Source organism: Leptosomus discolor, chromosome 8 (genome assembly GCF_034619465.1).
Source record: "Leptosomus discolor isolate bLepDis1 chromosome 8, bLepDis1.hap2, whole genome shotgun sequence".
NCBI lineage: Eukaryota > Metazoa > Chordata > Aves > Leptosomiformes > Leptosomidae > Leptosomus > Leptosomus discolor.
This window is the reverse complement of record NC_141398.1, coordinates 32,603,769-32,615,695: the sequence shown is the minus strand read 5'-3', so window position 1 is coordinate 32,615,695 and position 11,927 is coordinate 32,603,769. Positions and strand designations below refer to the sequence as shown.

General features: G+C 46.1%; 1 pseudogene; it reads right to left on the bottom strand.

Annotated features, from left to right (window-relative positions):
* Positions 1 to 5,964: 5,964 nt before the first annotated feature.
* LOC147414971 (N-acetyllactosaminide beta-1,6-N-acetylglucosaminyl-transferase pseudogene) lies at positions 5,965 to 6,966 on the bottom strand (annotated as a pseudogene).
* Positions 6,967 to 11,927: the final 4,961 nt, after the last annotated feature.

Here is an 11,927-nt window from a genome sequence, read left to right as displayed (position 1 = left end):
CTGCCCCCCACCCCAAGACACATGACCCACAGCTGGTCCCCATTCTGCAGACTTCTTGCAAAAAACAGGAATAAAAGTGGTTCTGCCCTGGCACTTTCCCTGCAAACCTCCAGCTTTCCTTACACCAAGTGACTGCCCAGCGCCACTCATGATCTCTGTGAAGGGATGTGCATGACCAAGGCACGTCCCAGAGGTGGGACCATACTGTCCATGGGTGGCTGGGTGAATTTTGTGCCAGCCAGAATGAGAGCGGGCAAGAGACGTGCATTACTGTGGCTAATGGCTGGCAGAGCTGCTAACCACCTTGCACTCCATGTAAGGGCAAAACACCCCAAACTGGTTGCTGTTGCTCTCTGCAGTGACAGGAAACAAAGAATTGCTGAGCATGGCACCATTGCTACATCACCAGCATTTTGGGGGAGAGAAAGGAACCATTTCTTTGGGGGTCTTTTCATTGAAGCTGCTCTAGCATGGCAGCATGTGTCTGCAGCCTTGCTCCATTGCCAGAACATAACTGGACACTCATATAGGGCAGGGAATGAGTGGGTGATTTCTGTAACAGCCAGTTGCTACATGCAAACTTTCTCTTGCAACTCATAGCCTGTAGGGATTGCTAAGGATTTAACAGCTTTTAGATCTGGACTAGCAGTACTTGTTGCATCTCTGCAAAACTGAGACCGATGCCCCAGACAAGTGATCTCCCAGTAGCCTAGTATGTCCCCGCACTTCCCTGCTGTACATGCACCTGAGTTGGAGACATGGGTACTGGGATGAGGTTATTGGTGCTGGACTTGGGGTGAGGTGGAAAAAGCAGTGTGTCCGGATGTGAATGTTCTCATGCAGGGTTTTTTTGTGGTATCCAGGAGGAAGGATCCTGGATGAGTGCCAGAACCTGCAATCTCTTGCACTTACCATCAAAGAAGGAAAGCAATAGGAAAGAGGAACATTCAAAAACAGGTGAAGTTCAGCATGGGGAAAATGACAAGAAATGGAGAGCAAGGAAAGAATATCAAGGCAGGAGAAATGTAGAGCTAAAGAAGGACCAACCAAAATGGCATCCTGGTAGGAGACAGCAACTGTAGAAGAGCAGGCATCACCTAGCTACTTACACAATGTGAGCCCTTGACATTTTGGAGTCTTCTACTGGTACATACTGGCTGGTGTGCGCTTCAGGACCAGCACTGTGCTTGGCAGTGGTGCAGGACTATGTAGTGATCCAGGGCAAGGACTGATTATAAATAAACTCTTTTATATTTTCCAGGCTGGTGGTAAAAGAGATCATTTAAGACAGAAAGATCATTCATAGAGATGAACCTGGTGCCAGCAACACCTAACAGAAAAGTCAAAATGAAAAACAGATGCTATTTTTACAGCATATTGCAGCAAGCTACCTGTGGCACACAGATGACCTTTGTTCATCAGACTATGGGCTAGCCTTTTAAACATATTTATTTTGGCTTTGAGGATACACTCTTGAATATTTCCTTATACCCTACTTGTCAGTTGGAGGGTGTGCATGATATAATCTTGAAGATTAAATCAGACAAAGCTATGACTTGATTCATTGGGATCAATGTGAGAGAACCTCCTGTAGGTAAAAGCTTTAGCACAAAGACCTGAGCATGTGAGTTTTAAACAGGCAATGTTTGTAAAAGTGATATAACCCATGGGACTTTAAAGTTTGTATCTCTGTATCCTCATTTCCTAGAAAGTCTTAAATGCAGCAACAAAAGTGTGCTCAACTAGCAGTGTTGCATTCCCCAAATCGTCTGCATCAAGTTGAAAATTGTACAGAAACTTGATACTGATAAAACACATGCATTGCCTTTAAATATTTCTGCCCTACCCTTCCAAGCTCAGATGTCAAAAAAATCCCTGTAGGCAGGTGGCATAGGAGGTGGCTTGAACCACACCCATGGCTTACCATCACTGAAAGGGGAAGGTCTGGCTCCTGTTCCTCCTTCTCCTTCCCATTTTCATCTCCTTTTTGCTCACATCTGCATGTTCACGCTGAGCTTTAATTTGTGCTGGCTTCAGTCTGGCCAGATTCTTCACCATGTCAATACAATCCACAGACTCAGACAAAAAGTAGATTGTTTTTCTTCGGATCTAGTGAGTTGAACTGGCAAAGCTACTGGCACAGGGCTCTTGGGCAGAAGGAAGTGGGAAGGGATGAACAGCAGAAAATTTCCTGTTTTGGCAGCAATGTGATTTTAGCGCTCAGCCATCTTGTGCACCCTCACCGTTAGTAAAGAAACAGGGCTGGTGCAGAAGCGGCAGTGCAACCACGCTGTGTTATTCTGCAGGTAAGCCAATTCTGAAAAAGCAGTTTAATCCAGTGCATTAGACTGCGAGTCAGGTGTCAGTGCTCCAGTGCTGGCTTTGCCCATGGTCTGGTTTAAGACACTGAATATCATTTCACCCCTTTCTGCCTGCTTCAGTGAATGGGAAATAATAGCACTGATCTCTCTTGTAGAAGCATGTTGGCATCTCTGAATAAGAAGTGCTGCTATTACTTCTCCTGACTTTTATTTTCCTGCGTTCACAATGTGTGAGTTACTAGTGGACTAGTATTTATGTATGTCAATGTCCGTCTTGGTGCGTACCCTGAGGGATTATCATCAGAGACTGCTGTGACAATATCACTTGAAAGTGGGGACAGGACTTTGGCTTGGAAGAGGATTCAGTAAAGTTATCCTGAAGGACTCAGTAGCATGGACTGTGGGTGCACACCTCTCCCACAGTGACCAACCAGAACCTGCTTTCTGCTCTCTGTGAGCAGAGAGGGGAAAGGTGGCCCAGTGGTTACGCTGCTGGCCTGGGACACAGCTGCTAACCTGCACTGTGGCGGTGCATGCTTCTCGTGAGACCTGGGCGAAGTGATTTAGGGCCAGCCACTTCAGGCCTACATACTGTGCAAATACTTTCCCTTAATTTCCCCATGCTTCTCCTCCTTATCTGAAAAGTGACTTTCGAGGATTTTCTGTTACGTAGGAGTCGTGTGGCAGATAAGTGGCCTGAGATAAATACCAAAGATAAGTTAAGACTGTTATTTGAAAACCAACTGAATGGAAATTGAAAGTCTTTAGGCTTTAGGGAGCTAAAAAAAAAAAAAAATTAGTCTTCAGTGCATGACTCGTGTAATAAGCATGCTATTTTTAGATTTGGGGACCAAACAGTCTTTTTTTATCTTTTATCTGAATTGACATTATCATAGCTGCATAAAACTTCAAATATCTGTTTGGTTTAGTTCTTTCATGACATGCTGTCCATCCAAACTGGTCCTTAAATGATCTCTCTGCTTGCCTGGAGGCCTGTTTGTTCTAACAGCTGTACCACTGCCTGACACCATTATCTCCCTTTGATATGCCTGAAAAGCTAAAAGGAAGTGTCTTGGTCAAACTTGGACAACGGTTTTTTATTACAGCCAGGAACTGAGTCCCAGGCTAATACCGCATGCACTGAGAGAGATGACTTCTCACCCCAGAGTTACTCAGAGCTCTGGATCTGACTTGAATACGTCCAGGTGAGTGTCTGACACCCTGTTCTACACTTAGAAGTTTGGATTAAAAATCCTCAACAGCAGCAGCCCCTGAGTACATCTGTCAGAGCTGCATGCTCACTTTTGGCCAGGCACCCTAAAGTGATGGCAGGGAAAACAAGAAAGAGGAAGGAAACATATCTGCTATGGATATGTTGCATCTTTTGGATGCAAATGGAACAAGCACAAAAAAATAGTACGCCAGTGTGCAACACTGGAAAGCATACAGTGATGATCATGGAAATAAACAAATACGCAGCCTATGTAAGCTACACAGTGCAGTACCACAAATGGCAACCACCTAAAGCTTTCTGTTTGTGGAAAACATATCTGGTCCCAGGTTTATTGTTTCTGAGGTGATGGACTATCACAAGATCACAGCAACCAGCTTCCTAGAAAAGTCAGCTACCTACAAACAGTATATGCTGATGAGAGCCAAGCTGGAGGCCTGTGGCTAGTGCTGTTCCCCACAGGTCAGTACTGGGTCTGGTCTTGTTCAACATATTCATCCATGACCTGGATGAAGGGACAGAGTGCACCCTCAGCAGGTTTGCTGATGACACAAAACTGGGAGGAGTGGCTGACACACCAGAAGGCTGTGCTGCCATTCAGTGAGAGCTGGAGAGGCCAGAGAGCTGGGTGGAGAGGGACCTGGTGAAGTTCACCAAGGGCAAGTGTAGGGTCCTGCACCTGGAGAGGAATAACCCTGTGCACCAGTACAGGTTGGGGGTTGACCTGCTGGAGAGAAGCTCTGCGGAGAAGGACCTGGGAGTCCTGGTGGACAACAGGTTAACCACGAGCCAGCAATGTGCCCCTGTGGCCAAGAAGGCAAATGGTATCCTGGGGTGCATGAAGAAGAGGTGGCCAGCAGGTCAAGGGAGGTTCTTCTCCACCTCTACTTGGCCCTGGTGAGGCCACATCTGGAGTGCTGTGTCCAGTTCTGGACTCCCTTCAAGAGAGACAAGAAACTACTGGAGAGAGTCCAGTGGAGGGCTACAAGGATGATTAGGGGGCTGGAGCATCTCTCCTACAAGGAAAGGCTGAGAGACCTAGGGCTCTTTAGCCTGGAGAAGACAAGACTGAGAGAGGACCTTATCGACACTTATCAATATCTAAAAGGCGGGTGTCAAGGGGATGGGGCCAGGCTCTTCTCAGTGGTGCCCAGTGACAGGACAAGGGTCAATTTGCACAAGCTGGAACATGGGAAGTTCCATCTGAACGTGAGGAAAAACTTCTGTATTCTGAGGGTGGTAGAACACTGGAACAGGCTGCCCAGGGAGGTTGTGGAGTCTCCTTCCCTGGAGATATTCAAAACCCACCTGGACATGGTCCTGTGTAACCTGCTATAGGTGAACCTGCTTTAGCAGGGGGTTGGACTAGATGATCTCCAGAGGTCCCTTCCAGCCCCTGCCATTCTGTGATTCTGTGATTATACCATAAATATCTCCATCAGTAACCATTTTTGCATCTCATGCATGCCAGTTGTAAAATATAATTATTGGAAAAGCAAGCACTATTCTCACAGAGTTATGGGTTAACTTGGAAGCAGACTGGTCTTGCAAAATGGACCCACAGTCTGCTGCTTAGGTTAAGTAGACATGCTCTTTCTCTCTGTTGCTGCTCACTGTTTTGGTTTCCCACAAGTTACAGCAGGGAGAGGATGGAAAGAAAAAAAAAAAAAAAAGACAGGAGAAGAAATTCATCCTTGCTTCCATTCCTCATATCCCTGCTTTGGGCTGCTGTGAAGCTCTAGGGAGCCAGGATCAGTAAAGTCCTACCAGGTGCTTCTAAAAGCAGTGTGCCTGCGGGAGAAGTCCTGTGCATCTTTTGACCCTTTCCCAGTCATATGAACAAGATAAAACTATTTGTAAATACATAAGGTAAAGATGAAAATACTGTCACTGATTCTGTCTCTCTGAACAAATCCTTGACCTTGTACTATGGGGTTTAAGCAGTAGTTATGAGTACTTTTTTTTTTTTTTTTTGCAAGTGTTATGGGAGAGCTGTTGCGTATGAAGACTAGAAGCAGATTCTAGCTTGAACTCAGATTTTCTGACTCTGGACTAACAGACAGAGAGGAAGGAACTGAGTTCTATTTGTGGAAACATAAAATTCCCCCCAGCAAAATTAATATCTTGTAGAAAACACCTTTACTACAATGCTTACATAGCTTACATATTTTAAATTTTATTCCTTCTCCTTTTTTATCTCATTTTTTACAGGTAAAAGGCTTAAACCAACTGAAATGTCCAAAGATTTCAATTTGAACTTGGATTCCCTGGGCTTCTTGCTGCTCAGATGCAGAACAGTAATGCACATCCTGCACGGCGCAGTCATCTCTTCCTCAATGGTCCAAAAGAGCGAGTAAGCTTATTTGATAGATCAGCTTTTTGTATCAGTTATGACCTGATTAAATTTTTCCTCTAGGCTTTCTCAACATCAGCCTCAGATATATGTCTCTCTATGTGTACGTGCACGTGCACACCCATGCAAGTACGTGTGTATCTACAGAAAACAAAAGTGAAGGCGTACTCACTGGGGATCCTGTTGAGCGTCACCCAGAAGTGCTCGTCAGGGCTGTAGGTGTCCTCGGACCAGGCCAGCAGATTGATGGCACGCTGGTCCTGCAGCACAAACTCCACAAAGGGCCGGGTGATGGCCACGTATGCAGAGCCAAAGTAGATGGTCAGGTTGTGGGGTGGGGGCGCTTTGCGCAAAAATGTCCACAGCATAAAAGAAAAGAAAGGGTATAATTGCTCCCTGTGCACATATTTGGTGCGGGCAGTGACATGGGGGGGCGGCAGCACCCCAGGGGTGATGTTCTTCCCCCCGAGGCCCTTCAGCAGCTGGACGATCTCCCGGTTGGTCTTCAAGGGGAAGTCCTGGCCGCAGGTGTTGAGCAGGTAGCGCCAGGGCACGGCCGAGGCCAGCAGGTCTCTCATGCAGTGGAGGTCGGCCCGCAGGCGGGAAGCGCCGCCGTAGACCACCCGCTCCTCCCGGGAGGCAAGGAAGGCGTTGGGGAAGCAGCCCAGCAGGTGCCGCACTGCCCGCTGAAAGGGGGCAGGCGCCTTGGCATCCACGTGGACGCAGTAGATGTTTTGGGGCATGTACACTGCCCTGAAGAGCCGCTCGAAGGTCTCGAACTCCTTGTGCAGGGTCATGACATAGGCAATGGGGAAGGCGGCCTCCTCAGCTGAGAGGGCGCAGGTGATGTAGTGGTTCTGCGTGATGTACTCCGTGCAACTGGATTCTGTGAATGACATTTTTAAAGTGTTTTCCTTCAGAAGGGGCACCTTATCTTCAACAAGTGCTTTACAGGCTTCTGCTAAAGTTGAACTCGTCGAGAAGTTTAGCCTCCTAAGAGATTTTTGTGCATGCAAATTAACAGCATAGAGAACAAATGTAAGTGAAACACTGAGAACCATGACAGCAAAGAAGCAATATCTGAGCGTATTCATTGCTGCTCAGAAAAAGAGTCTCACTTGAAATACTGCAAAGAGGTCAGATCAGACACCACAAACAGCTTGTTCTTCTGGCTGCCCTTGCTTCCTGCTGGAGACTGCGTGTGTCCATCTGATGCATAGTATGCACCTGCTGTCCTTACTTTCAATATTAATAGTTTCATAGTCATTGTTGATGTGGAAGCAGCATAAGTAGAAAACAACTTGCAGATGGAAGCTGCTCCACAGTACCCTGAAGATTAAACAGACATATTGCATAATTACTGGCTTGCCAATAAACGGCCAGCACTACATATTTCATAGTGTCACTGAATTTAATTTATTGGTACGTTCTGAACTTCTCCCTCCCCACTCTCCCTGCATGTATTGTATAGCTGTAAAACTTCCTCGGTGTGCACCCTGTGGCAGGAAAACTTCATATTTACCTCTTGCATAATTCTACTCTGACTTACATACCTTTTTTTTAACCACTCAAGTGTATCAGTCATCACTGCTTCAGAATTACAAAACGCTTGTTCAGCACACTGTGCTATCACGTAAGGCCACCAACACTCACATATAAGAAGCAGGAGAATCTTTTTTTGCCTCTGTGTAGAGTTGTAGCTGAGCCATCAGGTTTTTGCAGAAATGTTTTCTTCATTTGTAAATTTGAAATCTGCCAAATAGTTTCTGCTAAGTGCCACAGATAAGTTGTGATGATCTCCAGGCTTACATCCATCACAAGAAACTGGGTTAGCGAAACCTGCTATTTAAACTACTTAAGCTAATCTTAGGCTTTCTGATGAGATGGTTTCTAAGAGCCATGCATGCATTTGATATAACAACATGCTTGTGCAATGAGAGCTTGTGGCATGGCTCTGACTAAATACTTGGTAACTTTCTCTCTTCCAACTGTGAGTCTGTTCACATGGATCTCCTGCCATGAGACAGCATGTTTGGGGCATACAAACTTTTTCCAACATCATGTCCTTTTGCTCCAATGCAGAGTAATGCTGAGGCAATATCAGATAATCTGAGATTATGCCAATAAATGTGTTGATTGGGCAGTTCAGCATGCTGCAGAGGCAGAAATACCATCACCTGCCTTCCAACTCATGTAGGCAAGTCAACACAGGCGCTGGCAGGTCCCTCCCAGCAGCTTCACTTTCCTCCCGTCCTGGCCCCAAACAGTCTCCAGGATTCTCTGCTCAAACAGATTGAAGGCTGTAGACAGTGGCTTCAGCCCATCAGGTACAGTCACAAGCTACAATGAGGAGAGGAGCACTGATGAAGCTTTGTAAGCACTTGTGGCCAGAATGTTCCCCCAAGAGGGGCACAGGTGCGGGACAGGCCTGGCAGTCAAGCTTACCCTGTGACGGCGAGCAGCAGAGCTGCTCCTCCCCAGAGAGTCAGCAAGGACAGGTAGGAGTAGCTGTGGTCACGCTGGAGATCCAGTGCAGCCTCCTTTGTGGACACCAGTGCCTTTGGAAGGAAGACAGGTCCCATGGAGCTGAGGGGATGGAACGGAGGTGTGCAAAGTCCCAGGGAGTAACAGAGACTCACCTCATGCTGCTGAAAAGTCATCTGGAAAATGCTACCATGGCCCAACAGTATAGCTTGTTAAAAGAAGGTTCAGAGAGATGAGCAGGCACTCAGCTGAGACCACTATCCAAGTCTAGCAAAGAAATGCACAGCAAACACCACCACAAGGGGAAAACATGTGCCCTCAGTTACCGGTGTATGCTGTCCTAGGGAGCACAGACCTGCCCGGAGTGCTTCAAAACACTGCTCCTCCCTAATTTGATCGTTACCATGAACTATACCCAGGAGCTAACCCCAGTCACCCGCCTGACACTTCGGTAATGCAGACTGCCATGACCACAGGTGACTATAAGGCCAGCAGCCTCTTGCTCTCCTCTGTGCATGCCGTAGACCATTGAGTTCAACGACTTCCCACCTACTCACTGGGCCAGCTGACCTCAAGACCGTTTCTTCCCCTGGTGCCATGGTCTTAACAGGAGACCTCCATCGAGCTAGAGTTAGGAAAATGTGAAATGAGGAAAACCGGGGGCAGATGCCAGCATTCCTGCAGGAGTCAGAATTTCCTTGGGGAAGTCTCAGTTGGGGCCAGAGAAGACAGGGAGCTTTCCCAAGGTACCAGAGGCTGAGATCCTCCAAGGCATTTAGATGCCTTTGAAACTGTCTGCTCAGATGCTTTTAAAACTATATTTAGGCACTGTGTAACCTGCTACACAGCTAGAAAAACTTTTAAGAACTTGATATATACATATAAAAGATATGTATATCTCTAAGGAGACTGTTTTCTCTTAGGTGGGGAAGTTTGCATTACTAGCATGGTCCATAGCAAACAAGCAAGCTACATGCAGAAAACAAGAGATAGGCCTGCTCGTCATAGGAGTAAAATGCAAGATGTAACTTTTCCTTAGTGTGGTTTGTTGGGGTTTTTTTCTTGCACAGACATTGCTGCAACACCCTTGCAGCAGTCTAGACTAATCATGATCCTTTGGTACTACTAGCCTTCAGGGAAAGAAAGCTGCATGCTTGGTGCTACTTCTTAATCCTAGTGCCTCGATTCTCTGGCTCAGTTAGTATTTAAAAACCTGAAAATGTACATGCAAGTGATTGCTGTGGAAAACCAAGCTCTCAAAACCTTTGGGGTTTTGTGCTTCATTTTTTTTACTAGTTCTACCTTGTGCTGATCTTTGTGAAATAAGATCCATGCCTTGGATTATGGGCAGAAATACAAACAAAATAAATAAAAAGAACAGTGAAACAAAGAAATAGAGTGTATAAGTCACATGAGCCACCTCAATGGAAAAACATCTTCTCAGATGTTGGTGAATTGTCGATTCTACAGACTCATCTGAAGTTCAGATGCAAGGAGCAGCCAAATCTAGATGTAAATCTGAACCATATTATGGTGAATGTCAGTGAAAAAGCAGCCATGTGGCAGGAGACCTCATGATGCCCATGGCTTCTCCTGTTGTGGATTGTATTGGACCTCAGCATATTTTGGGTGCAAAAACAGAGTTACTTGACAAAAAGATAATAGAAGATCAAATTTACCACACTATTTGACAGAGGCTGTGTAAAAGGGATCTGGTAGAACTAAAACTGTTGCTGACTGAGACTTGCCGTGCCACTCCTTTCTGTTGTTCCCTGGACCTGTGTTGTAGCAATTCTCATTTTAGCATGAGAGGAGCTTTTGGTGAGGCTCCTGTTATGGAAATGCACCCCCTAGTAGAATTAGTGATTGAAATGGCTTCCATGTGGATGAATGGGAACAGACCTTTCCAGACAACGAGGATATTACCTTAGGAATATAGTTAGTACTCAGTAAACTGCTCCTGGCCTTAATAAATATAGGTAATTGGTTTAATCTAATTTGTCAGCTAATTAAAAAGCAAGATGCACAGGCTTTGCATATCGGTTTTGAGTTCCTGTTTGGCCTCGGTCAGTAGTGACAAACATTACGCATTTCATGTCTCTTTGGAGTCACTTGACATTTTCTATTCTATCGTTTGGACAAAACCATCTGTATCATGACATTCCTTTTTGTAACCCTCACACGCAAAGCTGTCGGTTTGAACGGTCACTGCTGTTAAAACCACAACAAGGCTCTTGCTAGAAAACCATTTCTCCTCAGTGGGGTTTTTCTCGTTAGGAAGCGCAGGTAGGCACAGTCCACTGTTTTGTGCCAAAGTAAAGGATGTCCTCGTCCCTCACACCTTCTCTCACCAAGATGAAATTTCTTTGGTCTTGCACTGCTCTGGGATGTTGTGCAATGCACATGGTGTCCCCAAAACTCTCTTCTTAGAGAAGCTCTGCCTGGCAGCAATCTTCTCTAACACGTGCCCTACCTGAGCTGGAAGGTGTATATACACTGTATAACACAGGAAAAGAGAAAGCAGAGTCTGAGCAGAGGAGCAGTTGAAGTTTATTCCTATCTCCTCTGCCCTCCCTTTTTTTCCTGTGCAGAGCAGTCCCTGCGATTCCTGCACTTCCCCACCAGCAATCACCTGGCTGTTCCAAGAGAAGAAAATACAAGCCTACCTGAAACAGGAGCTCCCAGGCAGACGCAGTGTCACTGGACAGTCACAACACAGCAGCACTTGCAGCAAATGGGAGGAGAGATGAAACGACACATCAAGGCAAATGCTAGCTCAGCTCACATGGTCCAGTAAAATCATTGAGTAATCTAATCGTACGCAGTCAGTGAGCACATCTGTCTGCGCGAACAGCAGGGGCCAGACAATACACCATCTCATCTGCTTTTGTCTTGCAGTGCTCTCAAGCTCCACATGCAGAGCCTCTTACGCTGCAGCAACTCTACTGCTTGTCTGAATTTGCAAGAGACTTGTAGATACAAATGTTTCAGAAATCGGTAAGCTGCCTAGTCTCTAGCAGAGCACGTTTTCCAAGTCAGACTTGGTACTGGTCCAAAGCAGAGCACTCTACTCCTCTCTTCTCCAATTAATTTCCAACAGGGACACGTACTCACCTCTGTGCAAACTATTCCTCACCAGCTGCTCAGGAGCAACGGCACGGCTTTCTCTTCCCTGCTCATTTATCCTCCTGTGCAGGGAAAGCAAGACATTAAAATTAAACATGTCCTAATACAGGACAGACAGGCTGTGGTGGTGAGGTTGATTTTCTTCTGTTAAATATGACTGGATGGGGCATGAAGAAAGCCCTGCCTTCTTACTGCAGATTAATGTACACATTAGCATAAAGTACAAATGTACACGTGCAGCTATTTGCACTGGAGGAGTGTCCTGAGGCAGCTTACACTCGATTTCGCAAACATTTGGGTACCTGCTAACTTTATGAACATGAATCCAAGATGTTCCCCTCGGTGAGGGGAGTGAGTGAAACAGCTGGTGTCAGACCCTTAGGAAGGTGCCAGCTCAGGGCAGTGTCTCTCC